Source organism: Oryctolagus cuniculus, chromosome 14 (genome assembly GCF_964237555.1).
Source record: "Oryctolagus cuniculus chromosome 14, mOryCun1.1, whole genome shotgun sequence".
Taxonomy (NCBI): domain Eukaryota; kingdom Metazoa; phylum Chordata; class Mammalia; order Lagomorpha; family Leporidae; genus Oryctolagus; species Oryctolagus cuniculus.
In genome coordinates this window covers 44,529,120-44,554,959 of record NC_091445.1, presented here as the reverse complement: position 1 = coordinate 44,554,959, position 25,840 = coordinate 44,529,120, and the positions used below count along the sequence as shown (strand labels likewise).

Sequence of the window (25,840 nt, the reverse complement as noted above, 5' to 3'; positions counted from 1 at the left end):
GTTAAGATAAACTTAGGAACAATCACGTTTAGAATCTGAACTCACTTTAAAGTTTATCTTTTCAATCATCTCCTTTCTGAAAATAAGAAAAGTGATACTCAGAGAAATTAGGAACTTGCCCAAGGATCCCTGGTTATAAACAATTTTGAAAAGCACTAGAATAGGTCACATATTTTGAAGGAAAAATGAATAAGTCAACCTTGAAGGAAATTGTTTATCTACTTTCATTTTGTGACACATTTGGGGATGTCAACTTGACTAGACTGAGGGATGCTTAGAGAATTATTCGGTCATTACTTCTGGGTGTACCTGTGAGAATTTCCACGGAAGATTGAGTCAGAGAACTGAGTGAGGAAGACCTGCCCTCAATGTGGATACACTCCATCCAGTGGAGCTGAGGGCCTGGATGGATTAGGAAAAGGGAGGAATAGGGAAACTCTGGCTCCTCCCTCCAGGGTGGGGCATTTCTCCTGCTGCTTCCCTTGCAGTCAGACTTGAGGTTCTTCAGCCTTTGGACTCTGGGACTTGTACCAGTGCCCCCTCGGTGCTCTTGGGCTTCTAGTCTCAGCATAGGGCCTGCACCATCAGGCTTCCTGATTCTGAGACTTTCAGCTTCTTAGACTGAGCCATGCTATGGACTTCTGTGGCTTTCCACAAAAGGTTCACTCCTCAGATGGCTGCGATGGCCAGGGCTGGGCCAGGCCAAAGCCAGGAGCCAGGAGCTTCTTCTGGGTGTTCCACTTGGGTTCTGGGGCCCAGATTCTTGGGCCATCTTCAACTGGTTTTCCCAGATCATTAACAGGGAGCTGGATTGGAAGCGGAGCAGCCGGGAAAGGAAATGGCACCCATATGGGATGCCAGCTTCATGGGTAGCAGCTTTACTGGTTATGTCACAATGCTGGCACCAACTATTATTAATTTAAAGAGTTAAAAACAGTCACCATTATAAAATATAACTCCCTAAGTACTGTCTTTTATTTCAAAATTACATTTACGTATTTTATCCAAAAATATTTTTAAATAGGGAGTCATGAGTATTAACAATAAGTATCATAATAATGGTAAAAATTTATAAGAAAGATGACTTTCCCAGATCAGCGTTGTGTTATAGCAGGTAGAAGCCACTATATGGATGTTGGTTTGTGTGGAGGCTGCTCCACTTCCAATCCGGTTCCTAGCTAATGGCTTGGGAAAAGCAGCAGAAGATGGCCCAAGTGCTTGGGCCCCTGCTGTCCTCCAAGGAAACCTGAAGAAGCTCCTGGCTCCTGGCTTTGACCTTGCCCAGCACTGGACGTTGTGAGCTTCTGGGGAGTAAATCAGCACACATAGAAGATTCTCTCTCTCTCCCCCACTCCCTCTCTCTCTTTCTCTTTCCCTCTCTTTCTGTAATGCTGACTTTTAAATAAATAAATAAATCTCTTAAAAGAAAAAGAGATGACTTTCCTTAACAAAATAATCAAAATCTAAAAGTTATGATTCTTGAGAAACAGAAAAGACAGAACATACATCAAGTTTATAGACTGATTTTATCAGTTGAAAGTAAAATGTGAAGTGGATCTGACCATCGGGAAGTCTGTCTCCTAAGTCTCTAGGTTTCTCTCCATTCAGTTCACTGCCTTGAATGAAACAGAAAGGAGGAGGGATGGCCAGATGTAGGGCACCACTGTCTTCTCATCTTCCTCCTACACAAGCCTGTCTGTGCTCTCCTCTTCCTAAACCCTTCCTTTGTCTGTCTCAGTCGATTTTGAGCTCCTTGGGGGCGAGAACCAAAAGTCACACTCAGCACATAAAAGACAATCTATAATTACTTGTTGAAGGAATAAGTGTGAGTAGTGGCTAATGAAATCATAATATAATCCTTCCATGTGATAATTGATAATGCAGCTATTCAAAATAGGATTTCCAGGGGCTGGTGTTGTGGCATAGCAGGGTAAGCTTCCACCTATGATGCCGGCATCTCATATGGGTGCTGGTTTGTGACCCGTTTGTTCCACTTCCGATCCTGCTCTCTGCTAATGCGCCAGGGAAAGCAGTGCAAGAAGGTTCAAATTCTTGGGCCCCTGTTCCCACCAAGGGGACCCAGATGAAGCTCTTGGCTTCCAGATTTGGACTGACTCAGCCCTAGACATTGTGGCCATTTGGAGAGTGAACAAACAGAAGGAAAACCTCTTTCTCTCTCTCTCCCTCTTACTCTTTTAAATAAATAAAATTAAATAAAAAAAAAATAGCATTTCCAGGCCGGTGCTGCGGCTCACTAGGCTAATCCTCCACCTGCAGCGCTGGCACCCCAGGTTCTAGTCCCAGCTGGGGTGCCAGATTCTGTCCCAGTTGCTCCTCTTGCAGTGCAGCTCTCTGCTGTGGCCCAGGAGGGCAGTGGAGGATGGCCCATGTGCTTGGGCCCTGCACCCACATGGGAGACCAGGAGGAGGAACCTGGCTCCTGGCTTTGGATTGGCGCAGTACAACAGCCGTAGTGGCCATTTTGGGGGTGAACCAGTGGAAGGAAGACCTTTCTCTCTGTCTCTCTCTCTCTCACTGTCTAACTCTGTCAAAAAATAGCATTTCCAAAGAGGTCCATACAGTTGGAAAAGAATCAAGATATATGTTACAATACAGATACAAATTTAGAGAAACAAGAACGTTCATAACAGATAGATTCATAAGGTGGTGATGGCATGACTAGGGTACAATCTTAGGCTCTTGTAGCTCTACATGTTAGTTTATGGAACACCACCTGTCATTTGTAATTGAACGAGCTTATTGAAGTGCATTCCAATACCTTGTTTACATTTGTGAATTATTAGCGTTTCTCATTCTACTGTGGGTGTCCCGTGGTTCTCATGCTTTCCCTTCTCTTTATGAGTCTGAAATTAAACACTGTAATTGCTAGTAGCTGACTCAATTGAACCTCAAACAACTGCTCCATCCAGTGTTATGGTGTCCAGAACAGATGCAAGAGCTTGACAGAGCCCTTTGGGGATGTAGTATCAATGCTGTGATCTTGCTTGGGTAAGTTGCATATTACAGAAAGCCATTTATGATCCACTTGAACTTAAGTGTTAAGAATTGAAAATGAGGGGCTAGCACCATGGCACAGTAGGTTAAACTGCCACCTGAAACATGGATATCCCAAATGGGCACCAGTTCCTGTTCCAGCTACTCCACTTTCAATCAAGCTCTCTGCTAATGCACCTGGGGGAATGCCTCAAATTCTTGGGTTCTTGAAAACACATGGGAGATCCAGATTAAGCTCTTGGCTCCTGGCTCCTGGCTTTGGTCTGGTCCAGCCCTGGCCATTGTGGCCATTTGGGGAGTGAAATTGTGGATGGAAGATAACTGTTTCCATCTGGGGAGTGAACTATCAGATGGAAGACACCTCTCTCTTCTTTGTCTCTCCTTCATTCTTTAACTCTGCCTTTCAAATAAAAAAGTCTTAAAAAAGATTTGAAAAATTGGAAGAAGGAAAATAAGAAAAAATATTTGTGTTTGATTTTAAGGATTTATTTTTATTTATCTGAAAGAGAGAGAGGCTCTTCCATCCCCAAATGGCCCCAATGGTTAGGGCTCAACAAGGCTGAAGCCAGATTCCAGGAACTCCATTTGGGACTCCCACATGGGTGGCAGGGGCCCAAGCTCTTAGGACATTTCCCAAGTGTACTAGCAGAGAGTTGGTCAGAAGCAGAGCAGCTGGGACTCCAACCAGTGCTCATATGGGATATTTGGTTGAAGGTCATGGCTTAACCCACTGTGCCACAATGCCAGCCCCAGCAAAAAAATGTATCAGTCAACACTAAATATTACTTTTCTACCTCCACTCAGTCAGCAAAGTGTCCAAGAACATCTGATTTTTTATTAAAAAGGAAAAAAACCTGAGTGATAATTTCATATTTATCTCCATATTCTTGACAGAAATGCAGGCAATGATTAAATATTTTAATATAACTTCCTCCTTTTTTCCTCCCAAGAATGCCTCAGAAATGCCGTTTGTGTGGCAAATATTGACGATGAATAATGACAGTGTCTGTATTGTAGCAGTTCAATGTGATTCTACAGTATCCCAGACTTCAACAAAACCTACTAATACAGTTCTCTTTCCTCTTTGCTGAATTATCATGCTATTTTGCCACTCATGACTTTTATTTGGTAGTTTATAAAATTACTTATGTCCTCACTTAAGAATAAGAATTAGAGATTTTTGCTACAGGGAATTTCATCAAAAATATTTACGGTAATAATTGTTTCCTTTTGTCTGAAAATGGTTTGGTATTTTTCACTTTTACTGTTAATTGAACACAAATCAACGTGTAATCTGAATACACATAGAAATAATCTCCTTCAGGGGCCGGCGCTGTGGCGTAGTGGGTAAAGCCGCCACCTGCAGTGACAACATCTCATATGGGCATTTGTTCGAGTCTTGCTGCTCCACATCCCATTAAGCTCTCTGCTATGGCCTGGAAAACCAGTAGAAGAATCAGTGCAGCTCCAGCCATAGTTGCCATCTGGGGAGTGAACCATTGGATGGAAGACACCTCTCTCTCTCTCTCTCTCTCTCTCTCTCTGCCTCTGCCTCTCTGTAACTCTGCCTTTCAAATAAATAAATAAACCTTTAAAAAATAATCTCTTTCAGTTCTTTCCTTTCTTCCCTTCCTCCTCTTCCTTCCTTTCTTAAACTTACACATAGGCTCAAAAACAATCATTATTAATAACATCTAAACTCTGCGGAATCTGCGTTCTCTCCAGTGCTGCCATGATATCTTCTGTCAGGATCAATCTGCTTAGAACAGAAGAGCAGGTGCACGTGTGGTGGTACAGTGAGTTAAGACACTGCTTGGAATGCCTGCATTCTGTTCGAGTGCTTAGTTCAAATCTGGGCTACTCTACTTCCAATCCAGCTCCTGTTAATGAGCCTGAGAAGCAGTGGTTGATGGCTGAAGACCTTGGATTTCTGCAACTCATGTAGGAGATCCAGAGGAGTTCCTGGCTCCTGGCTTCAGCTCTTGCATGCCTTTGGGGGGTGCATCAATGAGTGGACGACATCCTTCTCTCTCTTTTTCTCATTCCCTCTCTCCTCATCCCTCTCTCCTCCCATCTATCCATGTCACTTTGCTTTCAAACAAACAAATAAATCTTTTTTAAAAAATAAAAAATAAGGCCACTAAAGTTACATTCAGCTAATTGTAAAATTCTTAGGAAGGAAAAATCAGAAAGTATAATTTTTGAAAACTAAAGTCTAAAATGGGAATTTGATTTGGTGACATTTTATTTATAAATAATATTTATTCTGAACAAGTCTTGATTTTTTAAAAAAGATTTATTTATTTATTTGAAAGTCAGAGTTATTCAGAAAGAAAAGGAGAGGCAGAAAGAGAGAGTCTTCCATCCACTGGTTCACTCCCCAGTTGGCTGCAACAGCTGGAGCTGTGCCAATCTGAAGCCATAAGCCAGGAGTTTCTTCCAGATCTCCCATGCAGGTTCAGGGTCCCAAAGACTTGGGCCATCTTCTACTGCTTTCCCAGGCCATAGCAGAGAGTTAGATTGGAAGTGGAGCAGCCGGGACTTGAAACAGAGCCCATATGGGATGCCAGCAGGACAGATGGTGGCTTTACCAGTTGTGCCACAGCACAGGCCCCACAAGTCTTGATTTTAATGATGTCATCTTTATTCTCTTTTAAAGGGCAGCTGGTTCTTTTAGTTATCTTAAAGCTGGTGGAACTGGTACTGTGGCATACTAGGCTAAGCCTAGACCCGAAATGTCAGCATCCCATATGGGTGCTAGTTCATGTCCTGACTGCTTCTCTTTCATTCCAGCTCTCTTCTATGGCCGGGGAAAGCAGTAGAAGATGGCCTAAGTGCTTGGTCCTCTGCACCCAAGTGGGAGACGCAGATGAAGCTCCTGGCTTTGGCCTGGCCCAGCCATGGCCATTGTGGACATTTGGGGAGTAAACTAATAGATGGAAGACCTTTCTCTCTATCTTGCCTTCTCTCTGACTGTAACTTTATTGCTAAAAAAGTCTTAAAAAAATCTGGTGACTTCCATACCTTTTGTTATTGTCTCTTCTTAATTAGATGGGATTGTTCCTGTAGAAAGCATGACAAATGTAGTTTCTTTTTTTTTAACTTTTATTTAATAAATATAAATTTCCAAAGTACAGTTTATGGATTACAATGGCTTTCTCACTAGTCCAAGTGATCAATTTCAGTTCACAATTGATCATAATGATCGGTCTAAGAGTCAAAGAGATCACATAAACAAGACTAGTGCCTGCTAATACTAACTGATAGAATTAAGAAGGAGAGAATGATCCAACATGGGAAGCTGGGAAGCGGGATACACAGTAGACTCATAGAATGGAAGATGTCCTAAACAGCACTCTGGCCTCAGAATTAGCCCCTAAGGCATTCAGATCTGGCTGAAGAGCCTGTGAGAGTATTTTAGGCATGGAAAGCCAAGACACTCTGGAAAAAAAAAAAAAAAACCCTAAATGAAAGATCTCTGCAAGTGAGATCCCAGTGGAAAGAACAGGCCATCAAAGAAGGAGATACCTTTCTCTGAAGGGAGGAGAGAACTTCCACTTTGACTATGATCTTGTCCAAATGTAGCTTCTTACATTGAAATCTTTTCCTTTCATCATGGATGCCTAAACTATTGTAGATAACGGCACCTACTCAGACTCCAATTGTATTACACAAATGTTTGTATCAGTACACATCCCTCATGACATATTACTGTAATAATACTCATCCTGTCAGCTTTTAGCCATGGTAAAAGGGAATATAATCCAATAAAGAGTGCCTGATGTATTCATCATTAATAAATCTGAAAAACGTGTTGGACCAAGGCCATCTTTTCCCTTTGTGTAATTCTTTAATTTTTTTTAACATCAGAAAGTTCTTCTGAAATTCTCAATTGTCTTTATAAAAGCTGTAAATAACCAGTGTTGACTTCAGACCATGGACTTGCCAATATTTTGTTATTTATAATAAATCCCTGATTGGCATTTGCATTGATAATCAATCTTTGTTTGTTGCTTAAACCATTCAAAGTTTCTTTGATATATATTATTTCATTGAGTAGAAGCTATTGCATGCAAATAAGTATACTTCAGTTACAGAAAGCAGCTGTCAGAACACATTTATATTCCAACAGCAGAGAAGAAATTAATCTCACAGTGGCTTTAATTCAAATTGGTATGATATTCTAGTAATAAAAATTCCCTACCCAGATGGAATCATTTTCTTTATCATAAATATTTTAAAACACCCGATCTGTATTAAAGTTGTACAGGACTGAAACTAATTTTAGAAATCTTAAATGAACCTTAGACAGAAAAAGCATCCATTTATTTAAAATAATTTCAAATTTTAAGTGTTTCTCATATCCTGCGAGTTACTTAACCAAACAGGAAATATCTTCAAATGCTAATTTCGTCTGATTTAGAGCACTGGAAAGAAAGCACACCCTCATCTGCATTAATTGTATTCTAGCAAATGTTTACTGACACCAGTCATTCTTTTAATACTGAAAATTTCTGACAATAGCTATTACTGTTTTCCATCACTTTCAGGATAATTAGAGTTGTATGACCAATTGGTTTATTGGTTTGTCTTTAAAAAATTCAGTTAACAATAAGGATTTTTACAGTAAGGAGCCTCTACTGTAATATACAGAAAACATCTCCCTCCCTCCCCTGTAATGATCTCAGTATGCTCAGGGTCATAGACTTAAAACAGTAGATATGACTTCGTCAAACCAATGGCAGGAGCCAGTTCCATAGTTGAAGTTAATTGGTTAGGAATTGCCAGTTTGCAGGAGGTAAAATACAGTACCCACTGATCTACGTAAACCATCACGAAGATATGTAGAGATGGAGGCTGTCTTTAGGATCGCCAAACTCCAGATCCCCTGTGCTCTTATTGATTAACCTCAGACCTTAAAATTGCATCTGGAGGGGTCGGCACTGTAGCTTACTTGGTTAATCCTCTGCCTGTGGTGCTGGCATCCCATATGGGCGCCGGGTTCTAGTCCCGGTTTCTCCTCTTCCAGTCCAGCTCTCTGCTGTGGCCCAGGAAGACAGTGGAGGATGGCCCAAGTGCTTAGGCCCCTGCACCTGCATAGAGACCAGGAAGAAGCACCTGGCTCCTGGCTTCGGATTGGCACAGCGCCGGCTGTAGCAGCCATTTGAGGAGTGAACCAATGGAAGGAAGACCTTTCTCTCTGTATCTCTCTCTCACTATCTCTATATCTCTACCTGTCAAATAAATTTAAAAAAAAAATTGTATCTGGAAGTAAACTGGAAAGTAGCCTGGTGTATTCAGAGTACATATTACATAACCAAAAGTGCAATCCTGAAATCAGTGAGAGTTTTAGGCACTAGCAGATGCTATGAACTGTCTGGAAAAATAATCAGTCCCATTCATAAACCAGAGGAAGTGCTGTAACGACACTGATATTCAAGTATGTTCATGTTTGATGGCTGTGGAGCGATTCTTTCACAGGTGTTGATCCTTGCACCTTGAAAGTCAGTGTTGGCAAAGATGTGCTTCTCCAAACATAATGATACATTGCTGAGCATGCAGCACATTCTCATAGCTGCTATGATTTATCAAAGAGAACAAAATGATGGGATGGCTGCAGCAAGATGAAAATGCTCATGAAGTCATCACAGTTGCAATAGTTCTGGAACTTCAGATCGCTGAGGAAAATCAGAGCATGGTGTCATGAGCTAGCTGGAGTTCTGCCTGGAAATCGGGAAGATCAAATCTTTTACAAAGTACATGGCATGCAGCAAATAAAGAAAAATGATCTGTATAGGAAAATGGCATCCCAGTAGAGAATCTGATATTCAGAAAAGAAAGTCAGTGGCAGGTGTTTGGCACAGTAGTTAAGATTCCACTTGGGATAGCCACATCCCACATCAGAGTACCTGTGTTTATGTGCTGGCTCTGCTCCTGAGTCCAGCTCCCTGCTGATGTGCATCCTGGGAGGCAGCAGATAGTAGCTCAGGTACTTAGGTTCCGGTAACCCACAGGAGAGACCTGTATTGAGTTTCCAGTTCCTGGCATCAGCCTGGCCCAACCCTGGCTATTACAAGCACTGGGGAGAGAACCAGCAGATAGAAGAACTTTCTCTCTGTCTCAACCTCTTTATATCTTTCAGATACATAGAAATAAACTAGAACCAAGACAATGATTAGTTTAGGGTCTAAATAAAGTTACATTTTTCTATTATTTTTGAAATTAAATAACAAATGAGTAATGCCATCCAAACCTCAAACTGACTTGTTTTCTAAGTTGATTTGTTTCTTATTTATTGAAATTAACAGTAGTTTTTGTTATTACTTAGACAGATTAATTCACAATGCAATAGAGGAATACAGACTTGATGGAGAAAAGCTAAAAGAAATGATCTCTTGGTTTTATGTTAATCCAGCTTTCTCCAATAGAAACCATTTGGAACTCTATTGTCCCCTGGATAGATGGCTATTTATCTTAGTGTAAAAGGTCTTCAGAAAGGGGTAGAGAACTCCATAGTGAATCCCTTCTGATAAATACTTCACAAGGGACCTGCTGAACATTTTCTTTCTCTTCCTGCCCAGAATCACTGGTCACTCTCCTGTGCATAATAACCTCTACACACCAGTCAGAAAATTACTTCTCTATTTCATCCTTTAGTTAACTGCAATATCACATGGACAAGTTAATAATGATGTCAAGAAATTGTAAAGTATATCAATTTTCAACCCAAAACTTCAGAAAACTTATTTACCAAGAATCATTAACAATGTTTAGCTTTGTTACCTTTTTAAATTAAAGAGAAAATACATTACTTCAAGATGAAAGCCACTGGGTAGACTGAATATGTGAAATTGTGGTTATACTGAACTTTTAAAGCTCAGGTTAGTAGCTGGAGGTTGCCTACCAGGTCCTTCTAGTTTAATATGTAGTGTTGTGGGCAGATGCTTGCACATTTCCCACTGATACTAGTGCACGAATTTCTTTTACCTTACAAAAATATGGTAGAAATGAATTTCAAGAGAAATTAAAAGGAGAATTAAATACAAGATAAGCACAAATTCTCATCATCATCTGACAGGGATCTGTGGAAGGAGAGAAGGCCAATAAAGGGACAGGGAATGTATAAGGGAATTCCAAAAAGTTCATGTAAAATGGAATTAAAAGATAAGGTTATTTGTTGCAAATAATTGAAATCCATATACACTTTCTATATAATATGTGATTTCCATGAACTTTCCAAATACCCTTTGCATATATTCAAGCCAACTGTTCTTACTACTAGATTGCAGAAAAGAAACAGGGGCCCAGAGTCAGTGAGTGGCTTTCCCAAAGTAGGCAGTGAAGAGCCAGGCTACCACTCCTAGTATGTGCAAAATATTTAACAGCTGGTTGGCCAGTGGAATACACATCAAGAATTAGGCATTTTTAACCATCACTAGAGTAGATCTGCTTCTCATCTAGACTGCCTAGAGATTAGTGATCCCTCATAAAGCATCACAGTTTCATCTTTCTTCCAAACCAATACCATGACAGCACAGAGTGAAAACACACCCCTGTTAGTTTGGATCTTAGCAATCCCCTCGACCTTGGCACTCAAATGAAAGAAACATGAAGATATGGATTTTTCAGTTCACTCTGACTTAAAAATCTCACAATCTAGAAAACACTTGATAAGATCACTATCACCACACGATACTTTGGTAAGTCCAATAGTTACTTTCTTGAAGTCGGTGTTACTAACCTCTCAAACATTGCTGCTACTCCTTCTATTGAAATATGGTAAGTTTGATCACTGAAGAACATTCCAGACGCCAAACAGTAGAGTTCAAACTCTGAATTCACTCTTGAAACATAAGCTCCAAGAAAAGAGGTTTTCTAAAACTATAGTACAAAAAAAGAAAAGGTAAACTGTTATAGACTAAAACAATGAGAAATTGACAGCAATTTAACAAACAATTCTTCTTACCAAGGGCTAGAAACAGGCATTTTGCTTACTGTTCAGTTTATGTTTAGTCCTACATCTCAGATTACAGGGTACTCATCTGCAAAATTGAGGACTGGAAAAGGCAGTCAATTTTGGAAAATGATACCAGATTCTTTGAAGGGATCTGAGTCATACCTCTATGTTTCTCAGAACATGAACTATTAGGAAGCATACACTATGTCAGATAAACTTACTACAGAACTGCATCACTTGTAGGTTTCAACTTTCTAATAATACTTTTAGACATTGGATGCATGTGTCCTTGGCAAGTTGCTTTATTTCCCTGTGATACGGTTTTCTTATCTGGAAAATCAGAATCTGTTCGGTCATTTATCCAGCACCTATCGTGGGGTACTGATTGCCTGCCTAGCTTTTTTTGTTTTTACTCTGCAGAGATGTGTGAAGGAGAAAAAAGAAGATTTGCAGGAACCATTTTAAGAAGTAGGAACCATTGCATAAGTACAGCATCATAATCAACTATCCTACACCGATAAGATTATCAAAGAAGAAAATGACTAAATGTGGGCAGGTCAGAAAGGAATTAAATGTGAAATCTACAAATAATGCGTTCAGAGATAAAAATAAAAGTTTATAGAAAGCTGGGTAATGGTTGGCCTTCACATTCAAAGTACAAAGCCAAGCTTGTGCTGATTCTCCAATGTATGATTATACAGTTTTTGATAGCATATTGTATGAAACATAAGCACAAAATATTTTATATGTATTCTTATGTTAAATGTTAATTCTCAGCCCAGTCCTAATATGTAGAGATTATTATTTTCAGTTATAGATGAGGATAGTGAGGTAGAGAGAGATTAATGTAGTTGTATAGGATCACACTGAGGGTAAGTAACAGAGCTAGATTTTGCATCCCTAAGATGAGAGTCTTGTCTGCTACACTACTAAACACTGTGCTGGAAAGACAATTACACTGGAATACACTGCAATGTTAAGGGTCAGTATGGGACCCCTTGTTGAAAGAACTGTGTTATTGAGAGGTTCATATTCACAAAATGTTCTTCCTGCTTCAGTCTTGTTCCCTTTGTGTCCATAGGAGATAATAAGACATCGTTTTAATTTGTGCTTTGCTCAAAAGTGAGTGTTGTCCATGGAAATACTCTCCAGGAGAACTCTACTTTAAACTATCACTTTTCTTAGCACAAATGTTTTCAAGGACAAACTTTACTGCATATTGTGACTCTACAATGAATGTCTTAAAAAGCTGCACAGTTATACTTGAAAAGAAGCCAAGTTTATGAAAAAACGTCCACTTCAAAATCTTAATGAAGACAATTTGTCAACAATTTCACACATCATTTCCCCACAACCTTTGAATAGAAGGTTTCTCATTTTACCTTTTCCCCATGTGAACTTCTGATCATATGCATTTTTGTGATTCATTAATCATCATCTTCCTCAGAAACTGAGATGCAGGGAGAATACAATCTAAAAGATCTCTGAAATGGTATTCTTTTTTTCCCCTTCTACATAATGACAGAGAAATGTGCATAGAATAACTAAGTCTTAAAGATCAGGGCCTGATCTAATACTTGGGATGAATTTACCATGTGGAACAACCTAGGGTCTACATCTTAGATTTCTAAAAACTCTGTAGACAGGTGAGAAGAGAGAAGGGGAGAGAAATAATTATGAGGAAGTAAATGAATATGACTTAACACAAGAAAACAAGCAACATCTCCTCATGACATACTTCTTTACATAATTAACAAGACACTCCTTGCAAAGGGATCTACTTATCAAATAAATAACTTAAAACCATTACTGTTGATTATCACATGCTTTTGTAACCAAAATCCTGGGGGATAAGTTGATGGAAAGTAATTAATAAGACGAAGAGTAAGGTTTACTGCATGTAAACGATACTATTTGTAAATCTGGGACTCATAAAGTGTTGCACTGGGGAGGGAGGAGACACAGATGTTTCTACTATTTTGGTGGAGGGAAACAGTATAAGAACACTCGAACTCGAACAGAAAAGGGGGTACAAAATATTTGGAGCTGCATTTCTGACCACAGAAACTATTTTTTGTTACATTTTGACCATAAGGTACTACTTTCCTATTGCATACTTGGGCAGTCCATTTAAATCATTGGCAAACAGTTTCAAGAGACAAGATGAACTGTACAGGTGAACTATGCTGAAGGCTCTCCAGAGAAACAAAACAAATGGAACATACACACATGCCCCAAAACTCTTTTCTGAAACAAAAGGGTTTATGGAGCTGTTATAGATGCCAGAAAAGGAAAGGGTCCTGGGACAAGTCCCACAACTGCCAGCACCAAAGCTAGGTAACACCTGGAAATATGTGTGCTGAACCTTAGAGTTCAGAGCGTTTTTATAATAAAAGTTTGGGAAGTAATGCATGAACTCTTTACATTGAACTTTCATTGGCAATAGAAAGAGGGACAGGATGAAACCAAGTGAGGGAGGTTTGGGGATAGGAGGACAGTGCATAAGAAGAGATTGCTTGTTCTGAATTAGTTGGGGTTAGCAATCCTGGAAGTTTGTATCTAAACAGGAAGCACTGGTGTCTGGGCCATTGGCCACTAGGGGGTTTAAGTTAAAGATTCAATACGCATTCAGGAAAGTAGAGAAGTCTTGGTTTGGACTTGTAGCTGTCAACTGATTAACTTCTCTCATCTCTTCCTACTTCTGGCTCCTATAATTAAATTTAGGATGCCTCAGAAATTTTCTTATATATAGCTATATCTATATACACATATCTATATACACAGTTATATCTATATACACACATATATATACATACACATATATCTTTGCATATGCAGAGCCTTAAAAATTTGTGGAAAATATATACCATAAAAACCATATATGGATTTCAATACTTTTTGCACCAAAATAAAGTTATCTCTTAATTTCATTTTCCCATAGAATTTTTGAAGTACTCAGATATATAAACATACAAGGGACTTTAAAATGTTCGTGTGGAATACAATTAAAAGATAATGCAGAGAGACTAGTGCTACGGTGTAGTGGAGTAGCAGGTAATGCCACCACCTGTGGTGCCAGCATCCCATATGGGCATCGGTTCAAGTCCCTGCTGCTCCACTTGCAATCCACAGTGAAATATCATTTCATATCCAATAAAGTTATTTGAATTAAAAAGGAAGATCCTAATAGGTATAGATAAGAATGTGGAGTAGTCAGAACCTTCACACACTTTCAGTGAAAATAAAAACACTGCAACCACTTTGGAAAACAAGTTGGCAGTTGTTCAAAAGGATAAACAATAGTTACCATACAACCCAACAATATGACCCCGTTCTAGGTCATGTATCCCAAATAAATGAAAATACATGCACACGAAATGGCTGAATATAAATATCTTAGTAGCTTTATTCATTATATCCCGAATATAGAAACATTAATGTCCACCAACTGATAAATGAAACAACAAAACATAGTATTATTCAACCATAGTGAACAGTGAAGTGCTGGTGCATGCTACAATGTGGATGGACCTTGAACTGATGCCAAGGGGAAGAAAATAGTTACAAAAGTCCACATACTGCAAAATGCTATATGAATTGCCCAGAACAGGGAAGTCTACACATAGACAAGGTAGATTCTCGTTGCTCAGGGCTGGAAGGAAGCGTGTGACAGGGATTGATAATTAAAGGCAATGAAATGTTTTAAAATTGAATTTGGTGATACTTACACATATCTGTGAATATACTAAAAAGTATTCAATTGCATGCTTTTACAAGGTGAATGTATGTTCTATGAAATATATTTCAACTCAGCTGTTTTAAATGTGATACGTGGAAAAAATATGCACATTTACACCGAAAGTATAAGTGAGGGCAATAAAAACACATTTGAGGAACTGCTCTGTTATTATCTCAGCATGATCAACTTCTGTTATTATATAAAAGTGTACACTGAACAAGAATATAAATTTGATCAGCTAATCACCAACTGTATAGCACTTGACTTCAGGGCAATGAGAAAAATCAGGTGGTGAAAGATCATATAAGTTTTCGGCCAAAAATATCCCTCAAAACCTGCATATATAATGAGTGACCCACTTTCAGTGACTATGGTGACACACTCCAGAGTTCCATGTAATTGGCAGAGAGATACAGTCATCAGAATTTGAGATGGAAGAGTGAACAGTGAGCCTAGCAGTTATGATGCCTGATTCCCACATCTGAGAACCAGTCTTCGAAACCCATCTGCAGCTACTGACTCCTTGTTCCAGCTTCCTGCTATTGCAGACACTGTGAGGTGGCAGTGAGGGCTTGAATAATTGGGTTCTTGCCACCCATGTGGGAGACTTGGATTGAGTTCCCATCTCTTGGCTTCAGCCTGGCACAGTCCTAACTGTCATAGGAATTTAGGGAGTGAACCAGCAGGTGGAAGCTCTTTAGTCAATTTCTCTTTCTCTATTTCTCATAAATAAATATACTTTTAAAACTTAAATGTTGTCTTTTAGAGAAAGATCTGAGTTGGAGCTAATACATCTTTGAACTTGGCCTTTCACAATCAAGAAACAACCCCACCATCCTGCCCCATGGTGTTCACTTACATTCAATGTGGTGGCTTCACCAAGAACCTGTTTCCAATACACATAGGGACTGCCCTGGCATTTACTGTTATTTTTCCAATCTTGGGGAACATTATGCAAACCTAAGAAATGAGAGAAAGGAACTAGCATGATCTATGTGGTAATGCAATCAAGGGTGTGTTACTACTTCCTGATAAAACATGCAGCATGTTTTCAAAAGATTACGATCACTACTAAAATATTGACAATAGATGAGAATCTGGAAGATTTTCACCTCTGTCGCTTTGTGTGAAGTGATCATTGATATAATCACTCAGAACTGCTTCTCTATTAATACACCCTCATGGCTACTTGATAACATTAAGTTGACACCTTAGGATAGGTGGTAGGAAATGGGAATTTTGTTACAACAGTGTGTTCCTCTACAGGCTTGAGAGTCAACATTGTTTCACAGTCCAAAAAGTACACACAAACAGACAAGTTCAACACCACAGATGGCCTTTTTCCTAGCAGGCATGAAGAGGCTTGGTAACGGCTGTCTTTATTGGAAAAACAAGGGCATTGGAAAAATTTATGATAATTAGGGGCCGGCGCCATGGCGTAGTAGGTTAACCCTCCGCCTGCAGCACCAGCATCCTATATGGGCGCCGGTTCTAGTCCCTGCTGCTACTCTTCCAACCAGCTCTTTGCTAAGGCCTGGGAAAGCAGTAGAATGTGACCCAAGTGCTTGGGCCCCTGCACCCACATGGAAGACTGGGAGGAAGCACCTGACTCCTGGCTTTGGATTGGCGCAGCTCCAGCCATTGCGGGCATTTGGGGAGTGAACCAATGGAAGGAAGACCTTCCTCTCTCTCTCTCTCTCTCTCTCTCTCTCTCTCACTGTCTGTAACTCTACCTGTCAAATAAATAAATAAAATCTTAAAAAAAGGAGACCTGATAATTTGAAGGTATTATTATTGTTTTTGCTATTTTGAGCAGTTACATTATACTTTAGGCATGATTTCAAGTAATCACCAGTAGCACTGTGCTGAAATGTTTCTGTGAATTAATTATTCACTATACTATGGAGTCAATCTAGCAAGTAGTTCTTCTGAATCATTGGAAAATTCTAAATGGAAGTTGCTGATCTGGACCGTCTCTCCATATGCCACATTACTTTCAAATATGTCCGTGGGAAGGTCACCGACACACTGCTGTTGACAAGCTGGGTCAACAAAGTCTTGAGAAGCTCTTTTCTCCAAGAATAAATTGGTCAGTAACCATAGGTACACTGTGTGCACACTGAATCATCCATTGAGTACTTAAAAGCCTGAATAAAGTCTGAGTTCTTTTATAACTGCCACAAAGAGTACTTTTAGGGACCACTAATTTTAAAAAAGCAAAATAAGAACTATTCTGCCTTTTAAGTGCCCTTGCTCTTCTTCTGTTAATATTTAGCTGTACATATGTGTATGTATGTACATGTATATTGCTGTGTTTTTTAAAGTGAACTCTTCAATAACTGAAATTGCATGGGGTAGACACCTGACTTCACACTTGCCAATGCTAAAGGCAAATGTGTAGGTTAAGAAGATACTGGTCCCCAGGTACTAAGTAAGAATCCTTTTCTTTAAAAACAAACCAACAAAAAAGCATGACTATATCACTCCATTGTCTCCAGTACCCCCTGTTTTTTATGAGCATCCATACATCATGCTGATTTTCGCCCCTTTAGGGCTAAAAAAATTCTCTTACTTTTTGAAAGACCCCAGTGTTTACCCTGCTAGTGTGGATTTTCATTTGCACTGGAGGGTATCTAAGTGAAGATGTTGTTTTGCCCAAACTGTTTGGAATTAATAATGCTCCTTCCAATCTGAAACTAAGGCAACTTGTCAGCCATGAACTCTTTAAATATTTTTCTTCTGCATTGATGTTTATTGTCTTCTAACAGAGCTCCTATTAGACTGATAATGGAATGTCTACATTTTTACACTTTTTCTTGTATTTATTCTACTTCTTTGCTAATTTGTATACATTCTGTGAAAATTTACAGTGGAAGGTTTTAGATTTTGAATTTTGTCTTCACCTAGTTAATTTTCTACACCACCTGCTTAGTTCTTTTTTATCTTAATGATGGCATTTTTCTCATTTCCCAAATTTCTAATAGCTTATTTTATATTAACATTCTAGATAGGGTCTATACTGCCTTAGCTTTCTGAGGTTAATAATGAGAGATTAATTTTTAAAAATTTGTCAAAAAGAGCCAGCACTGCAGCTCAGTAGGCTAATCCTCTGCCTTGCGGCGCCAGCACACCGGGTTCTAGTCCCGGTCGGGGCACCAGATTCTGTCCCGGTTGCCCCTCTTCCAGGCCAGCTCTCTGCTCTGGCCCAGGAGTGCAGTGGAGGATGGCCCAAGTGCTTGGGCCCTGCACCCCATGGGAGACCAGGAGAAGCACCTGGCTCCTGCCTTCGGATAGGCGCCGTGCGCCGGCCGAGGCGGCCATTGGAGGGTGAACCAACGGCAAAGGAAGACCTTTCTCTCTCTCTCTCTCACTGTCCACTCTGCCTGTCAAAAAAAAAAAAAAAAAAATTGTCAAAAAGAATTCATGCTCATAGTAAAAGCAAAAAACAATCACTTCAATGAGCAAATAATGAAAATTACATTTTCCTCTTGCCTGGGCAAGCAGAGGCCTCTGAAAAACAGTTGTGTCAATAGTCTCCTTTTTGTGGGTACATAATTCTAGAAGTTTTCTATGCATGCACAGATGCTCCTTAACTTATAATTTCCCACTGTTTTGCTCTCCAGTCAATAGAATATACAAGAGTATGGATACACATGTATGTATGAGTGCACTTGCACACACATTTTATGGAAAATTAAATTGAAAGATAAATTTATTTTGCTGCAAAATATTTTGAAATCCTTGCATAATATGGGTCATCAGAAAGTTCATAGAAAACGTGTTATGAAAAACTGTGACTTGACTTCAAGCATTTTTGCGCCAAAATAAACTTATCTTTTAATTCCATTTTTCCACAAGCTGAAATATCTTATATAACTCCCCAACTAGGGCACATTTCCCCATGGACTCCAGATGCAGCCCCAGAATGCTTCTCAACACAGTCCTCCAAGCAGGCATTTCAGTTATAGTGCACTTACAATTTATAGCATCATATCATTTCTTATATTGCCATAATCATCAACTTTATTCAATTGCAAAATGTCTCATTGACAACTCCAAAAGCACCAGAGCATCAAAAAATTGCCAGAGCCCATATGTGAAGACAGAGAGCAATGCTTGGTAATACAACCACAGTGACTCTCACTATGCTGTTTGTTCTCTGTGCATACCTTCCATCTCTGAACCCAACGGTGACAGTGGTAAGCCTTGCACATACACCAATCCTACAAGTTCATGGGGTTTGAAATAGAACTTGAAAATCCATGTTGTAATATGACAGTCCATGCTTTATAACAGTACTGTGTATAACAAAGTATGTGCACATTGGAACCACAGCCTATTTGTACAATTCTGTGGTCCCTGAGATTTAATCTGCATTAATAGTGAACCCTCAAAGGAAAGACAAGATTCTGGGGTACACACATTTCAATTAACAGAGGGTTGCATGGGGCAGACATCTGGTGCAGCTGTTAAAATGCACTGTGGGGCACTTGTATCCCTTACTGGAGTGACTACTTTGAATCCCAGATCCTCAGCTTCTGATCCAGCTTCCTGCTGGTGCACACCCAGAGACGCATTCAGTGATGATTCAAGTACTTGGGTCCTGTCACCCATCTGGGAGACTTGAATTGAATTCTGGGATCCTGGCTTTAGTTTGCTCCAGCTCTGACAGTTGCAGGCATCTGAGGAGTGAACCAGAGGGTGGAAGGTCTATGTGTGTCCATCTGCCAGTCTTTCTCTCTTTGCCTTGAAGATAAAATGAAAATAAGTAAAAGCTTTTTTTTTTAAATTATTGTGCAAAGGAAGGACTGCCAGTGTATAATTAATTCTCAAGTGGGCAGAATAACAGTATTTTCCAGGCTTTCTGCCTAGCATGTAGAAAGTCTTGCAGTCCACGGGTCTTAGCACATGTTCACTGACTATACTGTACTCTGTAACAGGTCTGTGATCCATCTACTTAAACACAGATTCTCTCCAAATTGCTAGGGAGAGCAAACACTCAGCTGCCTGCAAAAGCACTTGAAAGGTTTCTACCAACTGTTATTTTCATCTTTTTTTATTTTTTTTATTAATGTCTCATGCTTATTTCCAGAATAGCTTGGTTCACAGTAGTAGCAAAAACAGGCAAAAGAAAAGTATGCCTTCAACAACTGGCCAGTGAAGGGAAAATAGCCATTTTGGTCCAGTACCATTCCAAACACGATGGCAGGCAACCACAGAATCTTAAAAGGAGGAACATCATCGACATTTAATAGATACTTCTGTGGTTAATGGAGGGTTTTGTTTTGTTTTCATTACAGGAGGTTACGATGCAGCTTGAAAAACTTTAAGCCTTGTAAACAAGTTTGAGAAGTTATAGAACTTAGAACAAAAAGAGTAGTTATTTTAAAGTATGTTTATCAAAAGGTCACTATTGAATTTCAGTCTCTCCTCCTGTCTTTTGTTTGTGGTATTGCTAATTGCAATATTTACTTGCCAGTACAATTCTCTCAGCTTTTAAAAATTTCCAGTTTTCCAAACATGATGCTTCCAAGTAAAACTCATTCTGTTGCAAGCACAGAAGCAAATCGTTTTAGAACTGGAAGAAGCTGTTAAAAAGCCAACTAGTCCATTTTTAAAGTTTGAAATATAAGGAAACTGACACTCAGGATTTTAAGATATGTGGTCAGTGTCTGACAGTTTTTAGAAGCAGGCCTCTGTCTTTCTTCCAAATCTTCCATTCTGGGAAGCAGCATTAGAACTGCATTGCCAGCATATAGATAATTCCTGGGAAGAAACACAGAAAATAAAAACACTTGCTTTTGTAGGCAGATTTCTAGGTAATTTCCTTCATTTTTAAGCTTATTTTATTGTTATTGCACTATGTTGTTACAATGAATGAAAACTTGGGGAAAATAAAGTAAAAACAAACTGCAATTACATTTACCAGTGCATTGTGAAAAATAACATATGTAACATGTGTTTCTCCAGATAACAGCAACCCCGAGGAAATGCAGTTTTGAAAGCAAGTAACTGAATGTGTTTTTGTAACCCAGGCCTTGACCTTGGGATTACAAGACATTTAGCTTCCCTAACTGTCTTCCCATCTCATTCAAAAAGGCATTATTGGGGATCTTGCATGTGAGCATGTGTTCCCATTCCTCTAGTTTCCATGAGAAGTCTATAGATTCTGGTCCTCTGCTTCTTTTCTGGGCCAAGTAATGGGCCATTTCTTGCCTTCCATGAGGAGGGACATGGGGAGAGTCAGAATGCATCTACAGAGATGGTACCACACGTCCTGGATGGTTGTGTCTGGATTACTCTGCTAGTGTGGTGGTCTTTGATGAAGGAAGTCATGGCAGGGAGTCACTGCTCTCAAGCACATGGACCTGTGCGACATTTACCTGAGGGGGAGGGCCCAACTCTTGGCAATGGGAAGACTTTGGCTCACATGTGTCAGACTGCGCACTCTTTGGGAAAGAACAAATCTGAAACCAAGTATGTTTGTTCACCAGTCACTTGGGGCCAGCTGACCTCCTGCTGTGTTGTCAGTGAGACCAAACTGGATACAACACATCTACCTTTCCCTTCCTTTTTAGCACAAGAGGCCCCATAAAGCAATGAGGAACCACTGGAAGAGTGAGCTTGTAAATCACACCCTGGGAGAGCTGGCTGGGACTCCTTTTTCAGACAGATGGGTTTTCTGGGGATTGTGAGGGTACTGGTGGGGTTCCCAGACTGAAAGGGATGATGAGTTTGAGGAGGAATGTACAAGGAGGAGAGGGCTGAAGAGATAGGAAATTCTCCGAAGACTGCTCCTGGGAGTCGTTTCCCCTTCCGCGAGGAAGTGAGCTAATTACATAAGGTGCCCTCGTGCTTATCTTACTGTTGGCATTATTTCTGGGTGCTTGCCAAGCTCTTCAATAAATCTTTTCCAACTCCTGGGTCAGTGTGCACCTAGGCTGAGACGATGGTGTGGTAGGAGACAACATCTGCCTCCCCAGTGCCTGGACAGGGAAACAGCCCTGCCCCTGTGTAGCAGCCAAAGAAGGAGGAGGAGGCTACCAAAGGCAGAAGATTGGAGTCTTCCATTCTCTCAAGTTCTGTCAGCTTTTTTACCACCCAGAGGCTGGAGGGAGGGCTGCACTATGCAGATCAGACTCCGTGGAGATGGCGCCCCCTGGAGGCAAGACATGTGGCTTTATTGATTGCTATACACTAAATGGATTCAAACAATGTGGTTAAATGGAAGAGTTCTTTGGAGCCCCTTAAAGGTTGGGCTCTGGAGTAAAAGAGACAATGCAAGAGGAATTTAGAGGGAGCTGAAGGGTTGAGCGAGGTGGTTCTGCAACACAAAACCTGTGCTAGTTATTTATAGGATAGGTGTGAGTGTTTTTATACTAGTGAGGGTAATCAGAAAGTGAGTGATGTTCCACATTTAAGTCTGCAAGGACCGCCGGCACCGCGGCTCACTAGGCTAATCCTCCACCTTGCGGCGCCGGCACACCGGGTTCTAGTCCCATTCAGGGTGCCGGATTCTTTCCCGGTTGCCCCTCTTCCAGGCCAGCTCTCTGCTGTGGCCAGGGAGTGCAGTGGAGGATGGCCCAAGTGCTTGGGCCCTGCATCCCATGGGAGACCAGGATAAGTACCTGGCTCCTGCCATCGGATCAGCGCGGTGGCCATTGGAGGGTGAACCAATGGCAAAAGGAAGACCTTTCTCTCTTTCTCTCTCTCTCTCACTGTCTACTCTGCCTGTCCAAAAAAAAAAAAAAAAAAAAAAAAGTCTGCAAGGAGCCCAGAAATAAGAGCAATGCTGGGAGATGAGAACTAGTGTTTGGTAGGAGCCAAGGGTGACCAGGAGAACATGAGCCTCCTGGGATTAACAAATTTATGGGAGACTTTGGACTTCCCATTCTGTATGGGTTGAAGCCAATTTACATTTTCTCCATTTCAACAGATTGTGTGACTCAGTAAACATCTGAATCTACATTTTATAAGTCCCATGAAACAAAGGCAAATTATGAACCTACTGAGCCATGTTGTCATGACCTCGGCAAGAAGAGGATGCAAAGACATACGAAAGAGAACCCTGTAGCAGAAGCTCAGACAGAACGTGGACATACAACAGGAAGGGAACAGAGCAGAAGTGGGATCTGGGGGTAGGCAATGACAGAATGCAGTAAAGATATGTGAGAGCAGACACCACCACCTCGCCCCACACTGTGTGAGAGCAGAGCTTTAGCAGTCATTTTGGGTTGTAATGAGGGGCTATCACATTGCAATGTTTTGAAAACAGGAAAGCTTCAAGATTTAACAACCATTCTGAAAACATGCCTTAACCTTGGCCATCATTTTGACCCACAGGGATGATTCAAGTTTGTAAATCTTTCTAAATACTCAATATTGGTTCTACTTATTAACATTAAATAAATAATAAAATAATTATAATAGTTACAGTGAAGTGATGTAAATATATTAGTATTCTAATATTATGTGTATCAGAAATATTTTTAAATATGTGGCAAAGTGGGGAACTTTTCAGATATATTTACTTTTTTGCTGAATAACATTGTAAATCTGTCATTAAAGCTTGCTTGAGTTCTAAATAAAATATAATTAAAATATATCTAGTAGGCAAACAAAATTAAAACATAGCTAGTATCTGAATAAAAGACAATTAAAGTATATCTAGCAAGCCAAAATACTTAAAATATAATTCAAAAAATTGACAAACTATTCTAGCAAGCAATTTCAGAAAAGAAAAGCACTCCTTACTCCAGCAGATATTAAAGAAATATAAAAAATTAGAGCATTTATTTCTTAAGGAAAGTAAATTTATGAAGGAATATTTTAAGAGCCATGACAATGGATAGTAAAGTAAATCACAGTGTGTCCTTTTGATGAATTAATCTCTTTACTATTATGAAATGTGCCTATTTATTCCTAACAAAATTCCTTATTTGGAAATCTACTTTCTGTGTTGTCACCCTAACTTGCTTTGAATTAGTGTGTGCATGGGGTATCATTTTTATACCTTTTTACTTTAAAAAGATGCAGCCTGGGGGCAAGTGTTTGGCATAGTGGCTAAGATGCTGCTTGCCACACTCACATCAGAGGGCTGGGTTTGCATACCAGCATCACTCCTGATTCCAGCTTCCTGCTAACGTGTATCCTGGGAGGCAGCAGATGATTGTACAAGTGGTTGGATTCCTGACACCCATGTGGGAGACTCAAACTGAGTTGTCTACTCTGGCTTCAATCTGTCCTAGCCCCAGCTGTTGCAAGCATTTGGGAAGTGAACCACCATACGGATTGGAAAGCTCTTATCTGTCTATGTGTCTTTGTCTCTCTCTGCCTTTCAGAAAAATAGCATAATTTATAAAAAATACCATTGTATTCTTGGAATCATATCTATGAAATCCATGAAGTCTGCTCTCTATATATTAATAAATAATTAAGAAAAAGAATAAACTTTATTGAAGTATAATTTACAAACAAAATATTCACCAATCTTTAGGGTTCAATTTGAAGAGTTTCAACCAAGGCATGTGTGCATGTGTGCATAACCCTCTATACAAAGATAGCACAGATTTCCTTCACTCCATGAAGTTCTTTCATGTCCCTTTGGCTCAGCCCCCTTCCCTTTCCTCTGAACCCTGTCAACACTGATCTTGCTCTCTACTCTGGTAGCTTTGCATTTTCTAAAATTTCATGCAGGTAAAACTATCTAGTATGTAGTTTTTGGTGTCTAGAGCCTTTCACTTTGTACAATGATTTTGAGTTTCCTTTATGTGGATGAAGTGCTATGTGGGTCAGTATTTTTTTTCCCTTTTACTGCTTGGCTGTATGTTTTTATAAGACTAACCCACAATTCGGTTTTCCATTCATCAGTTGATGGGGATTTAAGATCTCTCCAGTTTAAGGCTTTTATGAATAAAATTGCTATGAACATCCAGTACAAGTCTTTGTATAGATACATTCCCCAGAATACAAGGGAATTATGTTTATTTCAATGTTTATATAGTTATCTTTGTAATAAAGTATCAAAATGAATTCCAAAGAAGCTGAACCAACTTGAATTCCCACCAGCAATGAGTAAGAATTCCACCTGTTTCACATCCTCATCAACATCGGTCCCAGTTAATTATGGCTCTTCTCACCTTCTATCCCATATTGCTTTTGATTTTAGCTAACCTAGTTCTTCTGTAGCAGCATTTCATGTAGATTTAATGGGCAATATCCTGATGCTAATGGTGCTGAGCATCTTTTTGTGTGTTCATTGACATTTGCTTTATAAGTGTTTATAAATATATTCAAATATTTTCCCCACTTTTTTTTTTAATTTTTTGACAGGCAGAGTGGACAGTGAGAGAGAGAGAGACAGAGAGAAAGGTCTTCCTTTTGCCGTTGGTTCACCCTCCAATGGCCTCCGCGGCTGGTGCGCTGTGGCTGGCGCACTGCGCTGATCCGAAGCCAGGAGCCAGGTGCTTCTCCTGGTCTCCCATGGGGTGCAGGGCCCAAGCACTTGGGCCATCCTCCACTGCACTCCCTGGCCAGAGCAGAGAGCTGGCCTGGAAGAGGGGCAACCGGGACAGAATCTGGCGCCCCGACCGGGACTAGAACCCGGTGTGCCAGCACCACACGGCGGAGGATTAGCCTAGTGAGCCGCGGCGCCAGTTCCCCACTTTTTAATTGGCTTTTAAGACTTCTCTATGTGTTTGAACTACAGTCCAGATACACATTTTGTGAATATCTTATCCCAGTCTGTGACTTGACATCATTTACAATATTTTTAAGATTGGCAGATTTATTTATTTATTTGAAAAGCAGAGTAACAGAGATGGAGACAGAGCTAGAGCTTCCATCTGCTTGTTTACTACACTTGAGCCTTCAATAGCCAGGGTGAGGCTCAATTGAAGCCAGGAGCCAGGGATTCCATCTGGATATCCCACAGGGGTGACAGGAACTCAAGTACTTGGGCCATCTTCCACTGCCTCTCAGGCACATTAGCAGGAAGCTGGATAGGAAGTGGAACAGCCAGGATGTGACAAACATTCCAATGTGGGATATGGGCGTCTCAAGCTGAAGCTTAACCTGGTGTGCCACAACACCTGTACTTTCTTACAGTACTTTTGGAGAGTAAATATTTTT

The 25,840-nt window shown here is 40.1% G+C and overlaps 1 long non-coding RNA gene across 1 annotated transcript in view; it reads right to left on the bottom strand.

Annotated features, from left to right (window-relative positions):
• Nucleotides 1-7,495: 7,495 nt before the first annotated feature.
• LOC127492843 (uncharacterized) overlaps nucleotides 7,496-25,840 on the bottom strand; it is a 58,779-nt gene continuing 40,434 nt past the window's right edge. The window contains exons 2-4 of the long non-coding RNA XR_007922645.2: nucleotides 15,570-15,670; nucleotides 10,756-10,895; nucleotides 7,496-8,738 (exon numbers count right to left, since the gene is read on the bottom strand). This is a non-coding gene — a long non-coding RNA (uncharacterized lncRNA). The remainder of the gene's footprint in view (nucleotides 8,739-10,755; nucleotides 10,896-15,569; nucleotides 15,671-25,840) is intronic.